This window comes from Phalacrocorax aristotelis, chromosome 21, assembly GCF_949628215.1.
Source record: "Phalacrocorax aristotelis chromosome 21, bGulAri2.1, whole genome shotgun sequence".
Lineage (NCBI taxonomy): Eukaryota > Metazoa > Chordata > Aves > Suliformes > Phalacrocoracidae > Phalacrocorax > Phalacrocorax aristotelis.
In genome coordinates this window covers 6,798,055-6,824,018 of record NC_134296.1, presented here as the reverse complement: position 1 = coordinate 6,824,018, position 25,964 = coordinate 6,798,055, and the positions used below count along the sequence as shown (strand labels likewise).

General features: G+C 49.6%; 2 long non-coding RNA genes across 2 annotated transcripts in view; one reads left to right on the top strand and one right to left on the bottom strand.

The window, feature by feature from the left end:
• Positions 1 to 25,964, top strand: part of LOC142067251 (uncharacterized) — a 307,523-nt gene that overhangs the window by 190,031 nt on the left and 91,528 nt on the right. The window lies entirely within an intron of this gene.
• On the bottom strand, positions 21,908 to 23,027 carry LOC142067021 (uncharacterized). Its single transcript, XR_012663876.1, has 2 exons — positions 22,875 to 23,027; positions 21,908 to 22,116 (listed from the first exon to the last, which is right to left on the bottom strand). It is a non-coding gene; the product is annotated as an uncharacterized LOC142067021 (long non-coding RNA).

Sequence of the window (25,964 nt, the reverse complement as noted above, 5' to 3'; positions counted from 1 at the left end):
GATGATGTTTATAAAAAAAATAACAATGCGCCGTTCGCCCCTGCCTCGGTGGTCGTCAGAGGTGCGGCTTCACGGCGCGGTCTGCGCCCCGCGAGCTCCCCGGCGCTCCCCTCTACACCGAGCCGCTGCGGCCGGGGGGCAGGAGAACAGGCCGGGTGGAAAACTGCCAGGTTCCTTTCAAACAAGATCTCGAGAGGGTTTTCTTTTGGCTGAGCCTGGTGTGAGCCCTCTGCCCCCGCTGGGCCTGGCTGTGGTCTCGAGCCGAGCTCCGTCCCTGTGGGCGGTGCGGCGAAGGGACCCGCATTCTGCTTGATTTCTACACGGGAAACCTACCCCTGGTCCCAACTGAAGACTTGTGTGGATTTGGCCGAGCCTCGCTGTTACCATGAGATAAATTTAGATGCTACAGCAAGTGCGCGTTTCCTTCCCCTTGCACAGACGAAGGGTTTTTCTGCAGCCCAGAGGGAGGGAATAATTTCAGACATCCCTGGCTGCCTCCTCGCAGCGCACCGAGCAAGGAGGGTACCAAGGGGGGTGTTACAGCCTTTAAAAACTTGACCTCAGAGGACAAAGGGTCAGCCAGAAGAGGCAGGCAGGGAAGTTACCGTGGAAAGATGGCAGGTTAACGCTGCCTGCTTCAGTAATTCAGCAGGAGCTGCCGGTTATCCCAGTGTGTGACACGAGAAGAAAGGGGGAATGGTCTCTGGGGGGGTGAAATAACGAGAGGCAGCGGCACGGTTTGGCAGACAGGGAGGACCTTCTGCGTGACCAAAGGGATGGCAGCTCCCGCGGTCGGAGGCGTGAATGTATCTGCCGAAGGAGAGGATCCGTCATGAATGTTTAAACAAGGAGCACAAAGGGGGAACCCGGCGCCGCAGCCGGGTCTCGATGGGGTAGGGACGGGGGATGTGCTGGTTCGACATCCACACGTTCAGTAATTGCGGGTGTCAGTTAATGAAGGCAGACGCAGAACGGCTGGTCTAATTAAAATATGAAAATGGTGCGAAGCGGGAGGAGAGCTCTGCCTGGAGCCAGGGGGAGGGTGCTGGTGCGGTGCCGGTCTGGCTCCTTCCTTCGGGGATGACCCTGATGAGCGGAAGAGGGAAAGGGAAATTCTGGGGTGAAGCACTGATTTCAGTCTCTGGGCTCTAATTTTTATAAAGGCTTTTTCCCATGCTTGGCTCAAGACCCCAGCCTGGAGGTGTCCAAGCCCCATGTGAGGTCCTCGGCATGGAAAAACACAGGCTGTGTCAGGGTAGCAATGGCCAAGGAGCAAGGGAGGCCGGTCAGGAAACCAGCTTCCCGCTCCGGGACCTTCCCTTCCAAGCAAGAAATATTTCCACGAGAGAACTCTTGGGGGTAGGGAGCGCTGCCTCATATTCTCCACCTTCGAGTGCTCCCAGAAGTTCGGGCACTCAAGCCACGGGGCCTCCGAGTACTGACAAAATCAGCCGTCAGAATGGGTGGAAAATCACGCATGGATATTTTATGGGGGGAGAGCAACTTTGCATTACGTTTAGGAAATGATGGTGTGTTTCTTTTAATCATCTTCGCAATCAACGGATTTAAATCGGTGTGACAGCCGTGAACTGGAGCTGTAATTCTTGCAGTTCTGGTGTAAGAAAGTCTTGTGGATTCACAAAGAAATTTCTACGAGGCTATTGCCTATCTTTCTGAAATAGAAAAAGCAAAAGGAAAGGGGGTTAAAAGCCTAAAACTGTGATTCCACTCAGGATAAAGCATCAAGAGCTTCTATGAAGTTATCATTAAAAAAAAAAAATATAGATTTGAGAACAGCTTGGCCTGGAACAATATTTCAGGCATGGCTAGCTGTTAAAAATAAGCTAATTCAGAAGAGGCACATTTAAATAAATATAATGCAAAGACATAATGGCACAGATAATAGTTTTGAATGGGGAATTCTAATGACTTTGAGGGCATTTTGCAGGGCAATTAATACACATGAAAATGCTGCTCTATTCAACTGATGGAAAGAAAGGAAAATAAAATAAAATAAAGCAGGCAGAAAGAAAAAGGGAGATGGTTGTGACTGGTAAAAATAGGGTTTGATTTTCTTTTCAATAGGATCACTGCTTACAAACATAATAAAAGGAAAAATAAGCATGTCAGGTTCTATAATGTGGCTTGTAAAATCCCGAATGATTAGTTTCTAAAGAGGGGCAATTAGGCTCCTTTTGCATATGCATGTGACTTCTGTGGAATGGGGCTTTCTCTGCTCCCTTCTTCTCTCCCTCTTTATCAACAGTCTAAAAATACATCTCCCCCCATTAAACCTCCAACATCATCCGGCTGAATTCGCGAAGGGGGGTTGTGGGCCTGGGCTCTCCCAGGAAATGGTGAGGGTTGTTTATTGCCTCCAGGAGCCGTTACCGTTGGAGGGGAGCACAGGCTGCCTCAGGTCGGCTCAGGATCAGGCCCCCGGACCTGAAGCGAGGGCGTTTCACACGGGCCGGGCGCTTGCTGGCAGATGGGAGCCGAGAGCTGCCAGGGAGAGGCTTTGACTAAAAATGCAAAATCCTCGTAAGGAGAGCGGCTTGGTGAAGCGCTCGAGGGGAACTCCCATCTGGTTTTCGTCTGTAACGGGAACTTTCACGTCACCATTGAGCACATTGCGTCCCCCTGCCCCGAGAGAAGGGAGGAGGGGGACAGCAGTAAGCGCTGCTCCCGGAGAGGCCGGACCTGATTCATTTTCCCCGATCTTCTAGCACTGGGGTGTCCGACGCCGCTCTGTGCATCGGAGGAGGGAAGGGTGTCCCGGAGCAAGGCAGCCCTGTGCTGCTGAGCTGGCTCTTCCCCTCCCGGTCACCCGTCGTGAGCGGCTAACCTTGCAGCAGGGATGGCCGGGGGACAAGGTCACAGCTTGCTACGTCTGCGCAAGGGGTGGGCCAGAGGCTGGCGGTGCTCCCCGCGGGCCGTAAAACTCGCCCCCGTGCTTCCCTGCCCCTCTGCACGGGGAGTGAGCTGCCCCGTCCTTGATAAAGAGCCCGTCCTGAGCCTTAGCTGCGGTTTTTTAAATGTATAAATAAATATTACATATGCTAACAGATGGTTCATTAGCCAGTTGTTATGGCAATCAGCATTTCAGCCAATTAAAATCCTTTTTCATAGCTTTAAAAATGTCAGTGATAGGAACATTTAAATGCCCAAAGAACAAACAGATTCACTGTAGCATGGCACTAAAAAAAAAGGCATTTTCTGCAAGTTTATAGAGGAAGGAAAATTAAAAATAGAGTAAGATTTTTAAATCCTTCGTGCTGAAGAAGTGAAAAGGTGCTGACCCCTGTATACTAATTAACGGGAAGGGTTGTTGGGCATCTTGTATCTTGTCACTCAAATTGCCCAGAGTTTTGGGTGGGGACCTGGGAGATGGAGCGCTCGAATAGCATCCGACTCTCCCATGGCCTGTGGCTGCAGGAGGGAAAGGGCAGGAGCTGTTTCGGGAGGGCTCCGGGTTCCACACCTGTGGGCAGGGTCGGACTTTTGCCCCCCGTGTGCTGGAATTCCTGAGCTTGTTTTCAAGCCTGACTGGAACGGCAGATTCTGGCATCCCTTGAAAAAGCTGCCTACCTGTGCCTGGAGGGATGCTCAGCTGGCTGCAAAAAAATTTGAGCACCGAGTCCAAGTTCAGGCCTCGCAGACTGGTCTTCTAATTAGTAGCTCCGAGTGTTTAGGCCAGAGGTGATGATAATCGAAAGGAATTTAAATCGGTCTTGCAGGCACACCATGATACATAATGATAGCGGAGTTTGGGGCAGTCACAGAGGGAGGGGTGGAAGGAGTAAGCAACACTTCGTGTTATAACTCCCAGCACTTTTCTGGGTTACACACGGTTTGAAAAGCAAATAACACGGTTTAAGTCGTAACAAATTCCTGCAAAGCACTCTTTCTCTGGGTCGGATACGCATCTGTTCGCTGTCAGCGCTCTGCCTCTCCAGCCTGGGACTCCCTATGCAAGGATGAAATAATTGCCTGGGAAGGCAAGACCTTTTCATCCCGAGTTAGTGTTTGTAGCAGGACGTTCCCTGGAGCGGGGAGAAAGCCTGGCCTCCCAGAAGGTACCCTCGGCCTGTAGCTCGCAAGCTGTTGCCTGTATGTCCTCTGTGTGGATCGATGAAGGCAAAATTTTTCAAACCTCTGGTTTGCAGAGGGCGAGGCGGGGCTTTTGTCCCCCTCTCTCTGCCTCATTACAGGGGCTTCAGCCTGCGCTGGGAGCCAGCTCAGAGCAGGAGCCCGGATTTGATGAGTCACAGGCTTAACAGGGTTGATTCTCCTTTTCTAATCTGTGCTGTCTTTTGCAACCGTTTAGAGGAGCAAAAAATAGCTCCCGCAGACAATCAGAACAGATTATTTTAATGAGAGCTCAAAAATGAGAAACAAATGGCTCAAATTGAGCCCTTAAACATTTCTACGTACGTCTGCAAGGAGCCGTGCGATGCTTGAATCAGCAGGTCTGCAGCGAGAGACGACTGCTCTCAGGAGTTTAGTTGTGAACTCTCTGTTTTTTTTTTCCTCCCCAGTAGCTAAACTGAACATCCCAAGTGAAAGCTGCATGCTATCAGCAGCTCCATTTTCTGCTTGTAATTGTCTTTTATCTGCTGGAGCCGGCAGTGCCCAGTTTACATCTGTTCCTGATTCACTCAGTGTGAACGTCAGAGAGGGAAACAATCATTTTTTCCCCATATGTGCTTGAGCAGGCAATAGGTAGAATGACACTAACAACCTGTCAAAACTGTTTCCTTTCTCTCTAGATTTTGCCCACCATTTTGATGGCCACTATTTGCTTATTAATTAGTTCTCTTCTTTCCATGCTGTAAATACGAAGTATGCTTTTAATTGCTCTAATCTAGATGAACTCCAGACTGTTGTGTTTGCAGAAAGAGATTATTTGCTTCACTAGGGAAAAGAGACGCCCCAACAGACCCAGCCCACCCGTGGCCAGCACCCTAGATCGGCATAAAAATATCACGAGTACCTGTTTAAACATCGGCAAGTTATTAGCTCAATTTTGCACTTCAATGCTACCGAGAGTGTTTAGGCCCATTGGGCATGAATTTCATTTTCTTACAGGCTGCAGACAGAAGAAAAATCAACCTTCTTATCTTTGCATTAGCTGCTTCTCCCTGTGACAGCTCAAAGCACCACCTTTCTGGGGCTCCAGGCTCCAAGTGGCACTAAGCTTTGGAGCTGAAGTCCCGGGCACGCAGACACCCTGAACTCTCCCCACCCTTGCTCGCACAAGGGTGTGCATCATCACCTTGATGTTGCACGTCAGCCCTGCCGTCCTCCCTGCAACAGGAGCCCCCAGGAGAAGCCGCAGTAGGAGAAACGCGCGCGCAGCAGGTCAGGGTGGATGCTGGCGTTTCTGCAGGCTTACAATAGCAATTGAGCCCGGGCTGAACACCACCACGCTGCCTGTGGCAGGCACAAGAACCTGCCTCGCTTCTTTAGTAATAAAACATTAGGTCTAAAAGCATAAAATGAGATTGTCAATTTTTAACAGTGCATTAATGACACGTTTTGTTGGTAGTTATAAAAGTAGACGGAAATTTTCCTTAAGGCGGCTTGTTTGCTAACTCCTTGCCGGCTCAGAGACGCGGATGCCTCAACACGTGTGTGCACAAGCGACGTGAGGCTCTGGAGATGCCAGGACACCAACTACCTTTTTTCCAAGGATACGGGAATGTCAATAGTTCTTGTCGTGCATTGGGGAAAAATTGCCTTTTAATGGTCAATAGTAATAACCAGTCCGTTCAAACTTTCATGAATAAGATATATACAATCTATGGCCTATGAATTATGCACATCCCTCCAATGGCTGGAGGGTAGGAAGTGGTCCCAGTCCCCTGTTCCAATTCACCTTCACTCACAGCCCGTTTCTCTGATGCTTGTTCCAGCTCCTGCTGGTGATGGCTGCGGTGCCTCTGCCCGTCACCCCTCTGGGCCGGGGACGCTGCCCTCGCGGCCGGCTGGGCTGTCCGCAGGGACCCGTACCCGTCTTGGCTTCGGCTCAGGGAAGATCCTCAGCTGGAGAGGGTCACGTCAGTGCTGGAGGCTTCCCAGCCCGCCACGTGCTCGGTGCCTGTTCATGGAGATGTGTTTGATATGTGCCAACAGGAGCCTGATGAAAACAGGAGCCCTTTAGGCCAGTGGTGACCGTGGTAACAGCAGTATTGCTGCTGGTAAAGCCTGATGCAGGTGCTAATTGTAATAAATATATGCAACATTTTGCTCATTTTCTGCATTTTATGTGCGCTAAAAAAATATCCTTGTCTTCCTTTCCGCTTCCTTGTTGCCCACAAACTGAGGTACAAGGCCACAAAAGGACTTATATTTTTAAAGGAATTTCCAGCCCTGACTGTGGACATCCAACCATCTCTAATGAGAATGTGCTTTTAGGGGACTTGGAGCCCAGATTTAGAGACTGCGCTGAGGTTCAGATAAGCCTCAGCAGAGCATCCAAAAATTACAGATTCCTTTCTGTACCCTGCCCAAACATCAGATCCTTTGAAGCTTGCCCAGGGCTGCTGGGCAGGAGACCAGCTGGGCTGAGATCAGAGCCACGGGGAGAAAGTTTTGAATACACACCAGAGCAGTGTGTATTAATAAAAACAAACAGGAAAAAAGGCACACTCCAGTGCTACCAGCGCCTTCCACCATCTGCACCCTCGCTGTGATAAAGCCCGTGCAGAGTTTCATAGGGAGCAAGATGCCGCTTGCAAGTGCCTTTTAGTGCAGAAGAATCTTTTGGATGCTGGTCAAGATACAGGTTAAAAAGCTGGAAGGAAGAGGCAGAGATGTGAAGAGGAGATCAGAGAAAGCAGGAGGAGTAAACTCTGTAGTAAACTAACAAATAACCCCGAGGCTTTTGGGAGACTGGTAGATGGGCAGCTGGGAGAGAGGCTGGGGAGAGGGTGCAGTAGTCATGGGAGAATGAAGCACCTGATATACTTGAAAGCCCCCCCGGAGGATGTGAGAGCTCTGCTGGGCAGGGCTGTCGGGAGGCAGGACCCCCGATTGCCAGGGTGAAATCAGCAGGCGACGCTCCACGATGCGTCGGGTTGGGTGTGGTGGGAAGCGCCGTCTCCGCCGCCCCGGCTGGGGGAGCTTCTCCGTGGCACGTGTACCTACCTGCTCCTCCTCGCTGCGCGAGGCGAAAGCCTTCGCCTTCTGCCTGTCTCAATTGCTTGCCCCTGTGGGAGGGAGCCGGCAAGAAGCCGTGAAGGTAGGAAATCCTTACAGGCCCATAACTTTTGTCTCCTAAAAGTAGGACACTTTCAACACAGGTACACATTATTCATAAAGCAAGCCCCCAAACTATCATTTTATCTCCATGCCAAATCATAATCTTCTTCCAGCTCCCTGGGGTTCTGCTGAAGGTATTTGATTTTTTTTCTCTGTCCCTTTCTTTTAAAACCCATTTCATTATCAAATGGCGTTAGGGGAACTGATCTGTAATGAGGAAGCTGGCAGAAGTCCCAGAGCGATCAGAGGGGCTGAGATTCAGCGAGGTTAAGCTACTGCTCAAAAAAATTGTAAGTAATTAAAATTAATTAAAAATCATTAAACAAACCTTCATGCTTGCCGTTTCATGTGCTGCTGACTTGAGTGCAGGCTGTGCCGCCATTCCAGGCTGCGGCACGGTGGTTTCATACGGTGCAACGGGATGAGCAGGCCGTGTCTTTGCAGGCTGCAGGTGGCTTTATCGGGGGGTGTCACACCACCGCCCAGCGGCAGCTCGGCCAAGGAGCCCGCTTCTGTGGCGGTGGGGCTGGTTGAGTTTGTGTGGCCCTGTTACGTGGGATGAAGCTTTTACGCCTGATGCTGGCACAGTTTCCCTAGCTGACCACGGGACGGTGATTTAGTCTTTGTGAACTTGGATTTGTAGCTGCAAAAAGGCAATTTGTCTTTTTATCTCAAGGTTATGCGTACGTATGATCCCTAACGTGCAGAAGCCTTGCTCTCACCAGGGATCTCCAGGCACTCCGGTATCACTAGTGCTGATACTTACATTACTAAGGTTAATACTAGTCTATAGGGTTGTTTATTTAGAGGTGGGATTTTGTAATTGCCTGAAAAATTCTGTCTCATTCCAATTTTACAAAGAGGACCAGTATATCCCCTTCATCCCAGTCCTTCAAAGTGACCCACTGCCAACAGGGCTGTTTAAAACCTTCACGGCAACATTATGAACAACCAGGGTTTGTTTCTTGCAAGAGCCTCCAGCAAATTACCTCCCCTGGAGCCCCACGGAAGCTGCAAAAACATTTGCATTTCTGAGGTCCTTGCTGAGAAGCAGTAATAAAAATCCACAGAAACGTTGTCACTTCTCTGCTGGCACGCGGGGGTGTGGAGAGCTGCTGCTGCTGTCACAATATTTGACAATTCGTGCACCAGGAGTGACCCAAAGTTTAAGCTGTCACGCGTTATTATCATGCTTAAGGATAGCTTGTTCCTCCGCAGGCTGCGTTATCCCTGTCCTGTCCATCTCGCGGAGCCGAGGTGGATGATTCAGCCCGATTTAACGGGAGTGACAGTTTTGGCTGGGGAGAGGCCTTACCCGGTTTCCATGGTGATCAAATTACCTCCTTCATTCCAGGTCAGGAGGTTAAAAACATTGATGAGGACTCTCCAACGGGTGGGTTTGCATTTCATCTGGCTGCATCGTCTGCTCGCAGCTCCGAGGAGGACCACGTGTCCACAGACCGGCGTTAAGGTACCCGCGAGTGCCTCGGTTTGCAAAGCTGGCTGGGTGGGAGCGCACCGGCCATCGTCACCCTTGTCACGAGTTACTTGCAATAAACGCTCGGACCCCGCGGTGACGGTGTAGCGCTTGTCTTGCAAAAATACGGGCCTTCCCCCACCGGTTGTCTGTGCGGACACAAGATGAGGCACAGGAGGAGAGCAGGAAATCCACCCGTGGGACGTCTCGTCCCAGCCTGCTGGTACCAGCTGCCTTCAGAGGAGATGCTCCAGAGGAGCGGGTGAGAGAGGTGGTGTGTTTCCACCAGCTAGCAGCTCATCCTGCTCTCTAAAGGATAGAAATTCATTATCCCCTCAAAATATTTTTCTAGTTAATAGCGTTTGTTTCCTATGGAAAAGCCCCAGCTCATAGCGGCGGCTCCCACGGGGCCCATTGCTTCCCACCGCTTCCGAATTTTCCATTTGCCTTTTACTGGTGCTCAGAGATCGCAGTGCAGCGCAACGTCCTTCCTCCTTTGCACGGCTCATTGATGTATTTTGGGGATGGAGGAAAGAAGCCTTTGCCATTTCTGGCCATGGGCAGAAGTTACCCAGACAAGTCCCAGCCGGGCACCAGCCGGGAGAGCCTGGTTCAGGGCGAGGCGTGCGGGTCCCTGCGGTGCCCGACAAGCAGGAAGGTGTCCTTCGTGGCTCGGCCGCTGAGTAATTTCCACAGGGCTCTTCTACAGGAGCTGCTCAGTATTAGTCCAAGTCCATTTGTTGTATTTGCCAAGTCTCTCTCCTTCCCCTTTGAGCCTCAGGAACATCGATAAATGCTGTGAGAAAGTTTGTTGTAAATAACCAGAGTTGCTGCCTATTCTAATCAATAAAATATTGTTTATGGAAGCACTCACGACTCACAAGGCTCCAGTTAAAGGTCTGTCGGTGGTTTTATAAACCCTGCTTTTCAGGTGGCTCTAACCTGGCTGCTCGGAGCACCCGAGTGCTGTAGCGTGGTTTTCAGACTGTCGCTCGGGATGTAAATCAGATTGGCGTGCTCAAGTTTTGTAGCTTCTGGTTTTGCCGTTTCTTGAAAACAGAAGTGGCTGTATATGGCTTTTTTTTTTCCCTTGCTAGGCTGTAGCTTAATAAAGGAGGCGCAGAGGGTGGATGGATGTATTGTTGCAGTTAAACTCTATCAATGTCGTCTCACATGTAGGGAAAATGAAACAAGCAAACAAATAATGTTTTGATAGATTCCCACTATCTGCATTTAAAAGCGAAGCACCACACAGAAAACACAATAACCACATTTCACAACTCTCTCACTGTACAAAGCCAAACTGGGCAATGGTACGGTAAATGATTTCTTCCTGCCGCCTACATTTCAGGCTCCTTATTTTTCTGGATTTCATATCTCTCAGCTTTTCATATCACAGCAGACTAAGATTCAGTGCATGTAGCAAGCCAGACCAAACCCCGTATTCAGTTCTCAAAATATTAGTTCAGTCCTTACAGCAATATTTGATTTATGGAATACTAAAAGAATATAAATAATTTGGTCTTATTTTCACAGGATTAGTTGCCAGATGCAAAGCTAGAAGTAAGGGATAAAAGGTCTGTCTTTGCTGTTGGGCATAAAAACCCTTTGATGGTTTATTAATGTCACCATTTTTATTTTCCATACAGGCCATTGTTGTATATGTGCCTATTTATTTCTTTTCACAGTCAAAGGTCAGTGTTTGAAAAACAGTCAGAAGGATGTTTAAAAGTGCCCAAGAAACCATCAGTGAGCTTTGGCCTCCAAAGTTGTTTGAAGTGCTTTTGAGGTCTCCAGCCTTTAAATATGCTCTTCCCCCGCTTGCAGACCTGGGGACGGAGGTTAAGAGGTGCCAAGCACCTGCAGGCTTTGCTGGCTTTGCAGGACAACGAGCCCCCAGTGCCTGCGCAAACAGGGCCTGTTCTGAAGGCACCGCTAGTGCGCCTGAGTCTGGCAGCTTTATCTTCTCCAGCAGTTATTCCCTTTGAACTGGGACAAGTGCTCTAGACCCCGCCTGGAGCCCGTTAGCCATCGGTCCCTGGTTCTGCCTGTACAACTGCCTTTCTGTCCCTCCTTGTAAGGGTTGCCGTTGCAGCTCCGAGTGAAGGGGACAACTTCTCTCCATCCGTTCATGCTAAATGGTGCACCAGGCATTTCTCCAAGCATCAGCAGGCTGCAGCATGAGCAGCTTTTCCTTCTCACTCATCTTCAGCAGTCGACCTGATCAAGTGTCACTGCCCAGCGTTACTCTTTTGCCAGCAGTTATTCTTAGATGTTTCCTCTCCACTGCTTGAGCTGTCTGTTCCTCCTGGGACGCGTTGCGTTGGGTTGTCAGAGCTGGGCTCTTTATCCATCACCTCCGTAACGACAAGTGCTGCCCATCAGTTGCCGCTGTGGGGATGAGGCTGTGCGCGGGTTGGTGTGCTGGGGCTGCAGCAGGTAGATGCCGGCGGTTGCCCAGCCCGTGATGCACCTGAGCGAGGCGGGAGAGGAACCTTAAACAATCAGATTTCAGAGCTGTTCTTGACAGGCCGTGTTTGCAAGGAGTCCTCGGTTTTAACATCACCGAAACGGCTTCAGTATTTTCGTGGTTATTTATTCTTACAGCTTTAGAGCGAGTAAGTAATTAATCGTGTCTCAGATTGTTATCCTCGGCTTGGCTCAGGTTTGATAAGGTGCTTAGGACGGTTACGTGAGAGGAGGCTCCCCCCTGTTGCTACGGGCTAATAAGTCTATCGGCAGGGGACAGGGTGGCCAATCGAGCCATTCCGGAGAGGTTATCGGGGCAGCACACATTTTCATCTTAACTAGACAGAGTGCATATAGCAGGCCTGTAACCATTAAACATGCAAATGCTTTGAGGGCCGAGGTGGGAGGCAGAACAGGGAGCTCCCCTCCGGCGGGCGCGGGATGGCGGAGCTGCCTCCTCGGCCGCTCGGCAGCGGCAGCCCCATCGCCCTGAGCCTGCAGCTGGGAGGCAGCAAGAACGGCGTGGCTTGGATGTGCAGGGAAAGAGCGGTTTCAGACCTGAATTTAATTTTATACATGACCTCTGTGGAATGAAAGCTTTGCTCAAAGGGGAAACAACATCATAAACCAATCTCCTGGTCCTCTTCTACTGCCTAAGCCACAGAAGCCGTATTAACCCACAGCTAAGACACCGCCAGGGTCTTAGTTCAGCTAGGAAAAGCTTCTTTGCTCATAGTCAGGGGTTTATATCACTTGGTTCTGGGGAATGGTGAAACGCTCGTGTATCTGGGGGAGACGGGCTCTTCTACCTGCAAGTACCAAGCCCCCGTGGCAGTCTTGGTGATCATGATGAGCATTTCCCCGCCGTACTGTTATCTGCCCATCTTCTCCTGAGCAAGGAGGCGCATTGCTATGGAGAGGACGGGGGTTGGCATCATTACTTTATTCAGATGTAGTTCACTAATAGAATCCTGGGTCAGGAGATCAGCTGAAAATATGACTAACTGATGGTGAGCTTAGCATATAAGCACATGTAGAACTTCAGCTTGTGGCTGACTGCTTGCCTGGGCTGGGACTTGTGGGGAAATGGGTAATGAGGGTCTCCTGAAAGGCCGCCGCAGAGGTATCCTCCCGGACCTGAAATCAGAAATGCCAGATGATTTCCTGCAAGACGCTGAGCAGTCGCCGCCTGTAAAAACTGTCCTCTGCATGGCAGAGGTGCAAGGCTGCGAGCTGGTGACCTCCGGGGACAGGCTCTGTCTCTGCTTCGGCAGCGTCTCTGAACCACGCAGTCTCTCAGGCAAAACTTCCCCAAAACAGGTGGAATACAAATGACCGTATTAGCTGTGTTTGTGGAGCAGAAACAGCAGATAGGAAAATAAATGAATTTGTTGTCTGAAATTGTGGGAATGCTGCAGGATGTCTGTGTCCTTAGCTGCGTTTCTTCTTTGGATTAATGGTGAAATTTCTCGTAACGAATCTCCTGAAGTGGTATATGGAGTCAGCAATGCTGACTCAAGCATTATATGTATTTTCGAAGGACACATGCATATGTTAACGCTCTCACACAAATACACGCTAAATTCTCTTGCATTACTGAGTGCAGCAGATATAACTGAGGAAGAAGAGCTCCAGAAGCAAGTGGAGCTGTTGTCTTTCTGTCCATAGCCAGGCTTAAATGGGAGGCCATGCACATACAACAGGGACAGAAAGAAGCGTTTGTAAAAATAATTTGTATTTGCAAAACATTCGGTATCTGTGAAAAGCATGTGGAAGAATTATAATACAGAACAGCTTCGTCTGACAACGTAACTAAAAACCTACTGACGTGGAAATGCCTGTTTAAGCTATTAAAAAGGGCAATATTAAAGCGAAAAAGTCTTCCTTTTTAATCATGGCAAACCTCAGTCCCTTGAAGTCAGTAGATTTAGAACAGTTTTGTAGCAGTGTTGTCTGGGAAAAAATGTCTTTGCCTATAAGAGCGCAGGTTCTTTTAATGTGAGTTGTCATCTAAATAATTCCATATCATCAAGCAAAAAGATAATTTCTAAGGGGAAAAAAAATATAGCAGCTTAAAGTCTCAGATACAGTCACCCACAAAATTGCTTATGAATGTGCTATTAGTTTGAGCTAAAACTTAATGGAGAAGCTGGCTGGCCTCAGGGGACTAATAAATAGGATACTAAGTCCTTCTGCTTCAGGGCGGTGTTTCAAAATCGGTCCAAGTCCACAGTGATTTGAAAGAAGTTCCCGTTTGACGCTTATTTGTTGGTCTAAGTGAAATAATGGATTGGTGAGTTTCAGCCTGATCCTGAGTGAAAACTGGTTCCAGAATTATAAATTTTATTATGGAAATGCTCAGAGGCCACAAACTTTGCCTGGATTTATAATTCCTGTACATGGTACAAATCGTTACCCCAGAGTGTGCGCAAACTAAATATCCATAAATAAATGCGGTGCTGCACACGCAGCAGCAGAGAGGCCGTGGCATAAATAAGCCCGGGCACGGGACCCACGCTTTTGCCGCTTACTGGATGATTTGGTCCGTCGTCCTGCCGTCTTCATCCCGTTTGGCTGAGCCTTTGCAATGTCGAACGGGCTCATTTCCAGACCCTGCCTGGATCTCCCAGCCCAGAGAGCACCGAAGGCGCAGGCCGCATATACACATGGGTTCCTGCGTGAGCGTGCCTGTAAGGATCTTTCGCGTCCTCCATCTCCAGAAGGCAGATTGTGCTGTGCCAGGGAGAGTTTCCAGGCAGTGTAGAGGACGTTATATCCATGACAGTCTAAAATTAGTAAAACAATAACAGTGGAGCAGGCAGTTGTCATCCCAGTAATCTGATAACGTTGGAAATAAAAAGTACAAATTGTCACATGTAAACTATGATAGAATCATGGAATCGTTAAGGTTGGAAAAGACCTCTATGATCATCAAATCCAACCGCCAACCCAACACCCCCAGGCCTCCTAAACCATGTCCTCAAGTGCCACGGCTGCACGGTGTTTGAACCCCCCCAGGGACGGTGACTCCCCCACCTCTCTGGGCAGCCTGTGCCAGGGCCTGACCGCTCTGGCAGGGAAGGCATTTTCCTTAATATCCAACCTAAACCTCCCTGATGCAGCTTGAGGCCATTTCATCTAGTCCTAAAGAGAAAGAGAAGGAAATTATAATAAGCATTCTTACAAGCCACCCTCTACTCTGTGCTGGTATCAAATAGGTGTACATCTTCCCAGTTGCTATATAAAGTGGGCAATTAAAGCAGGTACTTCATTGTTTCTGAGCCAAGACTCTTCCTCCCAGAGCCCCAGCCTGCGGGCAGCAGCGGGCGTTACTCTGGGATGTTTAGCCTCGTTTCTGCTGCATTATTTCAGTTTGGCAAATACGTACGATCTAAATGCTGAACGTCTCTCTCCTCCCTTTAGCTTTTGACATATGCAAAAGACAAAGTGCCTTACTGTGCGCTCGCGCTGTGGTTAGCTCGAAAGGATGGCACTGTGGCTGGCCCGGAGATGATCTGTGAGCAACACGGTGACGAAGGACAAGCTTCATTTCTGATACTCATAATATCGTGTTTGTGCCGGCTTCAGCGTCTGGAGGCTTTCACTTTCTCAGGAAGAATAAATAATATGGCCAACAGACTCCTATATCATTTGCATTGGTGAAGCTTAATTGACACGGTGATGAGATGATACCACTCGTGAAGCTCTCTGAAAGCCATAGTGGAGGATAACCTCCTCACTCTGACGCTAGAAAAGGACGTGGAGAATATCAGGGAGGAAAAAGACCTGCAATTGTCCTGCAAATTCACACCCCGGCTTCTTAAAAGGAAAATAAAAACTCTTCAAGAAGAGGCAGAGCTTGGTGGGTTTGGTGTATGTGCAGTGCTCCTCCTCTCTGCAGTAATTTATCAATAATTCCATTGCTCAGAGGGCTTTTGAGTATAGGCTGTGGAGCTTTAGCACAAGCAGAAAAAAAAAGGATTAGATTAGAGGATTAGACATTAGACATTTATATGAATATGAATAGTCTTTGCAGCTCTATCAGCTAGGAGAAAATTACATGGGGCTGATAATCTTCATGCTTCAGGGCATAAGCTGATCATGAGAGCTGGTCAAATTATTGTTGTGAGTCATTTATTTGAAGAATTCTGCCCTTTTCTGTTTGTGTGTGGATCATGATTTTTATTAATACACTTCTTATTCAGGACTGTTTGACAGCACTTTGCATGGCTAGGAGTGAGCTGTAAATGGTTTATCATGGATATTCAATCAGTCACTTCCTATCTAGGATTTATTCTCTGGGAGTGAAGGTGAGGAGAGAAGAAAGACCATCCCATGCGTAGCACTGGGCTTGAGACAGAGCCGAGTCCTCTCCCCGCAGCCTTTTGGCTCGGGCTGCACGAGGCTACCTGCCTCTCTCCATCGAGCATCTTTTCTTTCTGCAATTCATAGAAAGCTGGAAACTTGCTGCCGATCGGCATTAAGAAATTAAAAATACCGATGTGATCACAATGAAAAAACAATAAATTGGTGCAGACAAGCCAGAGCAAAACCAGTAAATAAGCAAATGTTTATTGCTTCTGGGAGAGTTCCGGCTTGAGAGTGGCTTTGAGGACTTGAATAGCAACATTTTTCTTCTCCTGCTTCTTCAAGGTCCTTCCCTGGCAGGTGAAGGCCCTGCCTGCGCCGAGGGCTGCCTGGCTGCCGGCCCAGGAACGTCACCCTCTCCCGAGTGACAGGTCCCCAGCTGGTGCTGCCCCAAGCCTCCGGCCTCGGGAGCCCCCGGCAGCGGGCTCTGCCAGGCCAGCCCCGCTGCCTCGGCTCAGCCAGGTTTAAAAAGCACATGCGTATGTATTTGCACGCCCGTTTTACCTTTCTCTGTGTTTCTGTGACATTATTCTCCTCTTGGCATGCTTTCTGACCTGCTGACACAGCAGGGACTGGAGCAAAAGGGGGGAAGATCAATACAAATTAAAAGCAAATTAAAAAATGTACAAAGAGCCAAAGCGCATTGTTGAAAATCCATTAGCCTCTGATTTATAGTTTTGTGACCCACGATTGTCTGCTGTGTGATAGAAGTGATCACAAAATCTATTAGCCTCCTTGGTCTGCTTGGAGAGGGTCATACAACCACAGAAGCTCTCTCATTTATATTAAGCTGAATAACTCACGTGTAGCGTATAGCTCACATGTAATTAAAGGGTGTTTCTTTTTGTTGTCCAGCAGCGGAGGGAAGGCTGGCACAGGGGGGTCATTTGAGTCCTTGGGCCGACAACGGGTGGCAAAGAAGGAAAGAAAAGGAGTGAGAAGTGTCTCCACTTCTGGAAGCTTCAGCCCAGCCTCAAGCCCGTCTTTGCAGGCACTGAGTTTTAGGCAGTGGTGCTGACAGCGGTATGCCTTGCAAACTCCAGGTGCTCGGTAGCTGCTTGAATCTCCTCCTGTTGCATTCCTTGCCAGGACGGTACAGATGAACGCAAGCCCAGGAAAAGCACCCAGCACCATCCCTGCTCCTCCTGCCCACCAGCACCTCCCGCCTGAGCCCGAAAAGCTCCCTTCACCGTGGCGCAGGAGTTATTCTCCCTGTGATTGATTTGCTGTGCAGGAGCAGGGAAGGAAAGGCGATATTTAGTTATTCCAATTGATTTATTCCAATTGATGCTACCTGCTGGCCTGCAAAGCCCTCTCCCCGCGCCGTGAGCTGCACCGGACGGGGCAGGTTTGGAACGGCCGGTGACTGGAGCTCCTGGCTCTGGCGGTGGGACCCCGAGCGGGGCTGCCTGTGCCTGGTGCGAGGGACGCAGTGGGTCCGTGTGTGCCCCGGGGCCACTGCAAAGAGACTGTGGGTGCTTGGCTTTGCCTTCCCTGGGAGGAAAGCATTGAAAGGAGTGTGGCCAGCAGGTCAAGGGAGGTTCTCCTCCCCCTCTGTTCTGCCTTGGTGAGGCCACACCTGCAGGGCTGCGGCCAGTTCTGGGCCCCCCAGTTCAAGAAGGGCAGGGAACTGCTGGAGCAAGGCCAGCGCAGAGCTGCCAAGGGGATCAGGGGCTGGAGCATCTCCCTGGTGAGGAAAGGCTGAGAGACCTGGGCTTGTTCAGCCTGGAGAAGAGAAGGCTGAGGTGGATCTCAGTGCTTATAAATATCTGAAGGGTGGGTGTCAGGGGGATGGGGCCGGGCTCTTTTCAGTGGTGCCCAACGCCAGGCCAAGGGGCAACGGGCACAAGCTGGAACATGGGAAGTTCCACCTGAACACGAGGACAAGCCCCTTCCCTGTGCGGGTGCCAGAGCAGGGGCACAGGCTGCCCAGAGAGGCTGTGGGGTCCCTTCCCTGGAGACATTCACACCCCGCCTGGACGCGGCCCTGTGCCCCTGCTCTGGGGGTGCCTGCTCCAGCAGGGGTGGGACGGGATGAGCTCCAGAGGGCCCTGCCAACCCCCACCAGTCTGGGATTCTGTGAAAGGAATGTAACGTGTTTTGCTGCTGTCACAGGCAGAGTCAGCCCTGGCTGGACTGTTTGCCTACCCCATTTGTTGGTTTACCGTGGCTGACTAACTGGTTAAAATTACAGTCTGCCTTACTGATGTTGGAATTTAGTTCTGTTTGACTAACGCTCCAACGATACCCATTTTTCTTGGTGAGGGCATGTCATCGCTCTTGTACGAAACGCAGTGAGGGATGCTGTTGGTGAACAAGGCACAAATACAAGGAGCCCGTTGTTTGCAGGGAGCAGACAGCCGGGGCCGTGCTGGGGTGCCAGCCTGGTGTCGGGGTGCCAGCCCTGGGAGCGTTTTCACCACGCCATCAGCTGTATCGCAAAACAGAGTCACGGCATGTGGAGGTGTCACCCAGAATCACTTACAAAGTGGTGGGGAGGAAAGAAAGAGGAAGGAGAAAATCAAATATTGGAGAAAGCCGCAGTGGCCGAGCGGGGTCTGGGGTGTGGGGGGCGCGACAGGCTGGGAGCGTCAGCAGCTGCTCAGGAGCCCCCCAAACCTCTAGGGTAGCTTCTGAAGCCTGTAGCTGATGTTGGGGATGTGAGCACCTATATATAGCTATAAATTCCTCAGTGCACCTCTCTGCCTCATTCAAGTATTTCCTTGGTATGTCTTATAAGTCCATGGGTGGGGTTTTTTTTCTTATTGTCAAGCTGGTTCTGCTCTAGCCTTTGATTAATAGCTCTGAAAAAAAAAAAAATCACACTCCGGTTGCAAAGAAGTTTATGCAAGTGACAGTTTTCCTAACACGTCTGTGTAGATTCGCAAAATATTGTAGCGGAGAAATGTGTGTGGATGTGACTTTGCAAACAGACGTGCTCTGCGCATCCCCTCTGTAGAGCCAGGCGAACGCGCGCCCGGGCAAAGCGGTGCTTTAGCGAACGTCCCAGACGCCGCAAACTCGTTTGGTGTCTGTGGGAACATCACAAGACGTTCCCTGACCATTATAATGCTGTTAGTAGTGATAATGTTGTCTTAGTGCAATGTCTTATCACTGTTTTAATAACCTGACATGTGAGTCACCTCATATTATCCCTTCAATGAATCCATTAAGCACTAAAGTCTTTCGAGAGCTGGATGCATCAGCAACGAGGAGGCAAACTTACATCGCTGCTGACTGAGGAGGGAATATATTTGGTTTTGTTTAAAACCTGCAGTCTGAACACCAAGCAAGAAGCAAACCAGTGTGGATGTTTCATAGGTACAAATAACACTGAAAAAAAACGTCATTGGGCGTGAACGTAGGGACTGAAGCAGCTAAAAAGGCAGCAGGAAACCCTGCACCGGGACTTTGGGCTGGTAGGGTTGGATCCAGGCAAAGAGGCGGTGCTTACACAGGTGAAGCAGAGCAGCACCCGTTAAACCGAGAGGCACGACCAGAGCGGTTCTTGGGGCATCTTGGCATACTGAGTGTCTGAGACTGAAACAGCAAGTCAGATTCAGTGATTTTAAGTGCAAAATAATGCACCTGGGAAACGGAGCCCTAATTGTGTACAAGCAACGAGCGGCATGGACACTGATTTAAGCATTATTGCTCAAAAAATTGCTTGTGAAGTGTTTGTGGATAGTTCTCTGAAATCATACGCTGAAGCCTCAGCAAAGGCCAAAAGGCAAGTAGAGCTGTATGAATTATTGAGGAGGAAGCAGAAAACAAAACAAATGAAAGAAACCTTATGCGGCTTTATAAATCCTTGGCATGCTCACAGCGACTGTACTGGCTGCTGTTCGGGTCTTCCAGCAGAAAAAGGGCGCCACGGAACTGGAGAAGGTGCCAAGGGTGGCAGTGGGGGTGTCGTATGGACCGGCCAGGCTGCTTTGGAGGGGACTGCTGGACCAGAACCCTCACCTTGGTGCAGGGGAGATGGATGAGGATTTTAAAGAAGTGTGTCAGGGATGATTATTCATTAATTCTTGCATAACAACTAGTAGGAGACACCTGCCAAAATTAGCCGGCAGTAAGTTTAAAGCAACAGAAGGAAGTAATGTTTTATATGTAATTCATAATGAAGTTGCGGTACTCTGTGCCACCAGGTAGCACAGATGCTAACGGTATAAACGGGTTCAAAAAGGGATGAGATAAATTCATAGAGTCGTTAATGAGTACTTGGTTCTCAAATCCAGGTGGAAGCCCCTAAACAGTTGGAAGCTGGGGGAAGGTGCCGGGGAAGGAGCGTCTGCAGACAGAGCCAGCGCTGGCCCCGGCGCTGCAGCCCCCGACAGCTCTGTAACGCGGCGTCTCGGTGGAAAGCCAGCGTGGCCAGCGCATGCTTCCAGGGGGGAAACTGATTCTGACGGTGTTGCTGGTGGAAAGGAAAACCAGAGGAAAATGAAACAGCGTAGGATTCTGGTGGTGCCGAGAAACTTTAACACTTGTGAGCTCAGAAGCGCTTGGCTGCCTCGGCGCCGTGAACTCAAGGGTTAACGAGAAGAAAAATGCTGTTTCCGCTGCGCCACAACTGCTCCCCTCACATAAATTGAAACCGACAGAATTACCATTGATACAAATTAAAAACAAATAAAAAGGGTACACAGAACTGATTCTCAGAGTTCAAACTCCATTACCAACTGATTTACTGTGCAGTGACCTGTGGTTGTTTGCACTGAGAAAGTACTGCGCTCGGATCCTATCGGCCTTGTGGCTACGGCTCACGCCAGTCAATAAGCTATTTAATTTAATGGGAAACGGTATTGACGGACCTGGAATGCAGCTGAAAAAAAAAAAAGGGGAGAAAAAAAGATGCAGCTGCAAAGAGCAGATAAAGTCTTCAACTCACGGGTTCACTCCTTGGGTGTTTTCCCTTTTGTTATCTCATTAATTAAAGTCCCGAGAAGTCTCAGCTGGATTTGGGAGTGTCAAAGCCTTGCAGGAAAGGTGCTGAAGGCATGATTACTGCGGGGACGGGGGACACGGGGAAGAGATAAAGCGGAGCACAATGTAGTACCCTGGCCTTTCTGAATAAACAAATCCGTGAAGAAACAAAGTTGTTCAAAAGAAGAATCTGTCAGACCGGTCAAAGGAGAAGGAGGGTGCTGCTTGTCAGGGCAATTCCTTCAGCAAACACAGTTTTTTTGGTGCCTCTTAACCGGCTCCTTGGCTGGAGGGGTGTGGTGGGGGGCAGCAGCCCGGCCACCTCCAAGAGTCGCTCACCGGCAGCCTCGGGCATTTATTTTGCATTTTTAGCAGTGCGTTTTGAGGTTTCCAGCATATTCAGTAGGAAAAAAACTACTGGGACTGTTGCGATCGGGCCTCAGCTGTGGGGAGGAGCTCCGGCACGAGGGAGCGAGCGGGGCCATGGGGCACTGCGGTCCCGGCCTCCGCTCCCTGCTTCCCTGAAATGCTTCTGGTTATTCTCACACATTTCACTGCTCATCTGTGAAATTGGAGTAACACTGCTTACCTGGCCTGCTGAGCTGCCAATTACTAATAAGTATGCAGCTGCATGGCGTCCCAAGGAGAGGCTGCAATAATAATGATTATTATTATTATAATAAACACTCATTTAGCTATTTAGATTTGTTTTTCCTGAGTGGGCACATGGCATTCTTGTTCCAACAGCTCCTGTAATTTCTGTCAGCGAATGTGGACACACACATGCACGTTTGCTCGCAAATTAATCCTGCGGACCAAGGCGGTTTCTGCTTTGTCTGGGCGCGGGAGCTCAGCCCGGCTGGAGCCCGTCCTGGGGAGCAGCCCCCGCTGAGCCCTTGCGATCCCGGAGGGCAGGAGCGAACAACCCGGTGACTCCCCCGCTGCAATTTCTATGGCAACACTCTGACTTTCCAAGATGAAAGTTGCATTTGCAATGTCACTCACATCCCGGGAAAAAAAACCCGTGCACGCGTGCCCAGGCACACGCGGCCAGGGCTCTGTGGAGGTTTCCAATTAGGAGGCACAGCAGGGTGGGTCTGGTGCTGCTCTTCAGAGGAGGCTGTGGCCAAGAAATGGCCACAGCAAAATGCAACATGGGAGAGGGGAGATGGGTTGGGAGAGTCCACAGCTGGGAGGAATGCTGCAGAGCCTGCTTTTGCTGCCGCTTCTCTCTCTCCCCAAGCCGGCCGTGCCTCTCGTGGCACTGCGATGGTCATTGCAAGGAGTGAAAAACTGGTTGAAATTCAGAAAACTTAGGAAAAATTATTTTTAATAGATCCACAGAAAGCAAACATTTCAGAAGGAGGAACGATACCATAAAGAAATGAGGACGCTCGATCAAACTGTGTTTTAATTTTTTAATTGGCCAAGGAGCCTTTCCGATGCACAGCCCTCTCCGATTCCTGCGTCTCCCTACACACAACAGCATGATTCAATTTCCAACTTCATTAAAGTTCACCGCCCCCTTGGAAATGAATTCACAGCTAATGAAGTGATATGTCAATGCACAAACTTCAGTTGATTGCTTCAAGTTTTCTGTAGTTAGTAGCCTGTAAAGAAAACACACATTTAAGTAAATTAGAGTAGCAAGACAAACGAGGTGGAACCATCAAGAGGAGCGGAAGCTGGAGATAATCCATGTTTTAAAATATCGCAGTGGCTTTGCAGTGTTTGGAGGGAGCAATATTACGTGGTTTTTATACAGAAGGCTTTGGGCCTCGCAGCTCTCCTCCGCAGCGAGACGTGAGCGACCGGAGCGGGAAAGCCGATATCTCATGCGCGAGGCGCACCTGAGCGTGCAAGCCTTCTATCGGATTGACCCAAGCGCTGCAGATGCGCTAATCCGGACTGATCCTGGTCCCCCTGGAACCACTTGTCAGTCAATACCGAGACTCTCCGGCACCTCTCGCCCGCCGCCGTGCTGCGGGTGATATCCATGGAAGGGGCCGTGATGCGTGACGGTCCGCGCTGGGGCAGCTTCGCCCCAACCCCCTGCAGCGGAGCCGGCAGGTGAGGACCGCGGCACCCGCGGCGCTGGGGAGCGGGGGCAGCAGCACCCTCGCCCCCACGCGCACCCCGCGCCGCGGCAGGGCACGTGGCTGACGCACGCCGGCAGGAAATCGATGGCAAAGAGCAAGTCAGCCGGGCGCGTCCTCCGTCTCCTCCACCCAGTCTTTGTTTAATATTGTTCCTGGCCTCGGCTGACACAACTGCTAAGGTACTGTGCTGCTGCCTTTGGCGTAATGAGACGATGTACGAAGGTACAGGCCACAAGGAAGGCACGTTATAAAACAACTGCACCAACAACCTGGACGATATTGCACGTGTCCTCAAAGCAAGCGAACGATTTGCAGGTTTGACGCAGCACAAATGCTCATCCCTGCAGAGGGGAGTTGGAGGGGGGCCCTCCCCAGCCGGCGTCTCTGCCGCCGTGCTCGCTCGCTAGTGTTCGTACATCATCTCTCGCAAAAGGAAGAGGAGGAGGAGGACTGGGGGCGATGTTATTCCAACTCAAGGGAGGGAAACAAACGAGGAAGTTGTGCAATTGGCTGTAAATTGGCTTTTTTTTCTTACTCGTGGACGTGCAGAAAGGCAGCCGTGGTGCGGGGTGCCTGCGCCAGGCTGCAACGCTCTGAATGGTGCTGGTGTACGGGGAGGAGGTGGAGGCTTCTTGTTGCTCCTTTTCCAGTAAACTGGCTTCTGGAGGAGGACCACCAGACAGCAGAAACCATGCTTTCATAAGCCCAGGGTTTCTTATATACGTATGGCGGATAAGAGTTCTTATGTGGGAAGCATTATTTTAAGCAAAAAAGGCAGATTGGGAGTGCAGGCACAGAAAAGCATGTCAAATGAAAAAAACTTTGATCAAAATTCAAATCCAACTCAGCCTCTAGCTATCTTCTGAACAGCATGCATTCTCCCGGATATTTTTTCCCCACCTTTTTTAACAACAGGAACATGAAGAAAGCACTTGGTATGAGGGAGGTCAATAGACACGCTGCATCTTAGAATTTCAATTTAATCTCATTTTCTTTGGCCTCAGTGATTCGCTTTTCCAGGTTTGGTGGACCCTTGAGAAGCATTTTATCCTCTCCTTTCAGGTGCTGAGTAATGTAGCGTTAGAGGACTTTCCACTTTGTGGCCTAATTATGGAAAAACTCGTTTCTGAGCGGGCTGCCTGGGCTGCTTTTACGCTGCATCCCTGTTCGCTGCTCTCACATGAGGCTTCTTGCAAGGCATCATTTACAGACAGCTAAAATCGCCCTTTAACAGATACTCCCTTTGGTGCCAGGCGTTCAGACCGCTGGTGCCAGAAGCTCCGCGGCGCCCCAAGTCCCGCTGGAGGTGAGCAGGGCAAGCTCCGTCCGGCTGGGCCCGGCTGCCGCCTCGCGCCGGCGCTCCCTGGCAAAGCACCCGCTTCCCAGGACCCTTCTGGAAAAAAACAACACATTTTTAAATAACTCCCGAAGCTGCTTTGCGTATGTTAAAAACACCAAAACAATTGCATATAGATTTAAATTGTAATTACTTTGGGGGGGGGGTGTAGGCTTGTGTGTTACATGTTGGCATTAAGTTACTTTATGCCGTGAAAATTATTCTACTTTAACGAAGGGAAAAAATTGTTTGAGGTATGTTAAAAAGCAGCCTGTTCTGACACCCGTCTATGGTTTCGATATGTTTCGATATGCGATATGTTTGAAACATATTGGAGCATAATCACAAGTGTGGCTGAATATATTTCAAAAAAGCACGAAACCCAGCAAACTTTGTAAGACGGAGCAGTAAATATGTCGTCAGTACCACTCCTTATAATAGCAACAGCCTGTCTCTGGGAGAGCACAGGAACTGTACTCGTTTTTATATTTCTTTCATTGCAAGAACAAGAGAGCACCCAGGGGAATTCTCAGAGAGCAGATATAAAACAAGCAAGAAGGGGTCATTTGTCACACGATGCGTAATTGCGTGTGCGGGGTGGAACTGGCTGCCGCCGCCAGCGTGTAGAGGATGCCGGGTGCAAAGGAGTTCGGAAAGGAATAGGGTAAATTCATGAAGAATAAGTCAATAGTGGTTATTAAAACAGCTTGGCTGCAGTTTCTGGGTGAACAACCCCCTGAATCTGAAGCTGAATGTGCATCATGAGAAGATAACAGGCAGCTCTGTTCCTCCATGTACGTTTGGGTTTGGGTGCTGCCGGAGGCGCAGCAGGACAAGGCGGTACCTGGTACAGAACCGCAGAGCAGCCCGGGTTGGAAGGGAGAGTCGCCACCCCTGGAGGCGTATCAAAGACGTGTAGACGTGGCTCTTGGGGACATGGTTTAGGAGGCCTGGGGGTGTTGGGTTGGCGGTTGGACTTGATCCTAGAGGTCTTTTCCAACCTTAATGATTGATTCTGTGATCACCTGGGCCAGCCTTTCCTGGGAGAGGGAGCCTGGGTGAGAGGCTGTGTTACAATAGCCTGACCCAGTACAGCAGCTCTTGCCAGAATTTCCCTGCAGGAAATAAGGCCCGTGTCAGACTCCAAAGCAGGAATGAGGGGATGTTCGCATTTTGAGCTATTCCTTTATCTTTACAAGGCAGGCAGCAGCGAGGAGGCCTGGCGATGTGCTTTCCTGACGTGCAGAGCGATGCAGGTGTGCAGCAGCAGGGCGACGGCTGCCAGGCTAAAGGATGGCCAGGCTAACGGGAGAGCAGGCGGTGGAAAATACTTGATGTACAGAGGACACAGTAATTTTAGCTCCATACAGAGACTGCATGGTCTAGCTCTGCAAGCCTTGCTGAAAACATGCCTTAAAATGATGTGTTGCAATTAATTTTAAATCTCCTTTTGAGAATAGTCTTCAAAATTCATTTAAGACAGCCTGTTTCCAGAAAAAAATTCTTGCTGGCACACTTGCTTATTTGAGACAAATGAAAAAAGGATGAACGATGGATGGGATTATGGCTGATGATGTCACTCTTTTTTTTTTTAAGAGAATCACTAAGTGTTGGCAACAATTTGGATTTGTCAACGTTAGTGAACTCTTAGAAATGAAACAAAATAAAGGAAAAACTTTTCCTGTCCTCAAAAGGCAGTAGCTGGTGAAACACAAAATCCTGCATAAAAAGATATTCTTTGCAGTCTGGCAACAATTGCTAAAAATTTATCGCCGATTTCACTTCTATTAAATAGCCCGAGGTTATTTTAGGAAGAAAACCAAAACAAATGGGATTTGATGAAAAAGAAGACGCCTTGGCTCTGTTTCTCTCTTCAAAAACTAATATCCTGCCCTAGGACTGGTAACAGAAGTGGATGTGATTGTCCCTGCAATTTAGTCTCTCCTGCAAATGGGGCAAGAAAATGCTGTGTCACGGATACAGGAACTCGCAAATCACTGATATTTCTGAGAGGGAACTCATA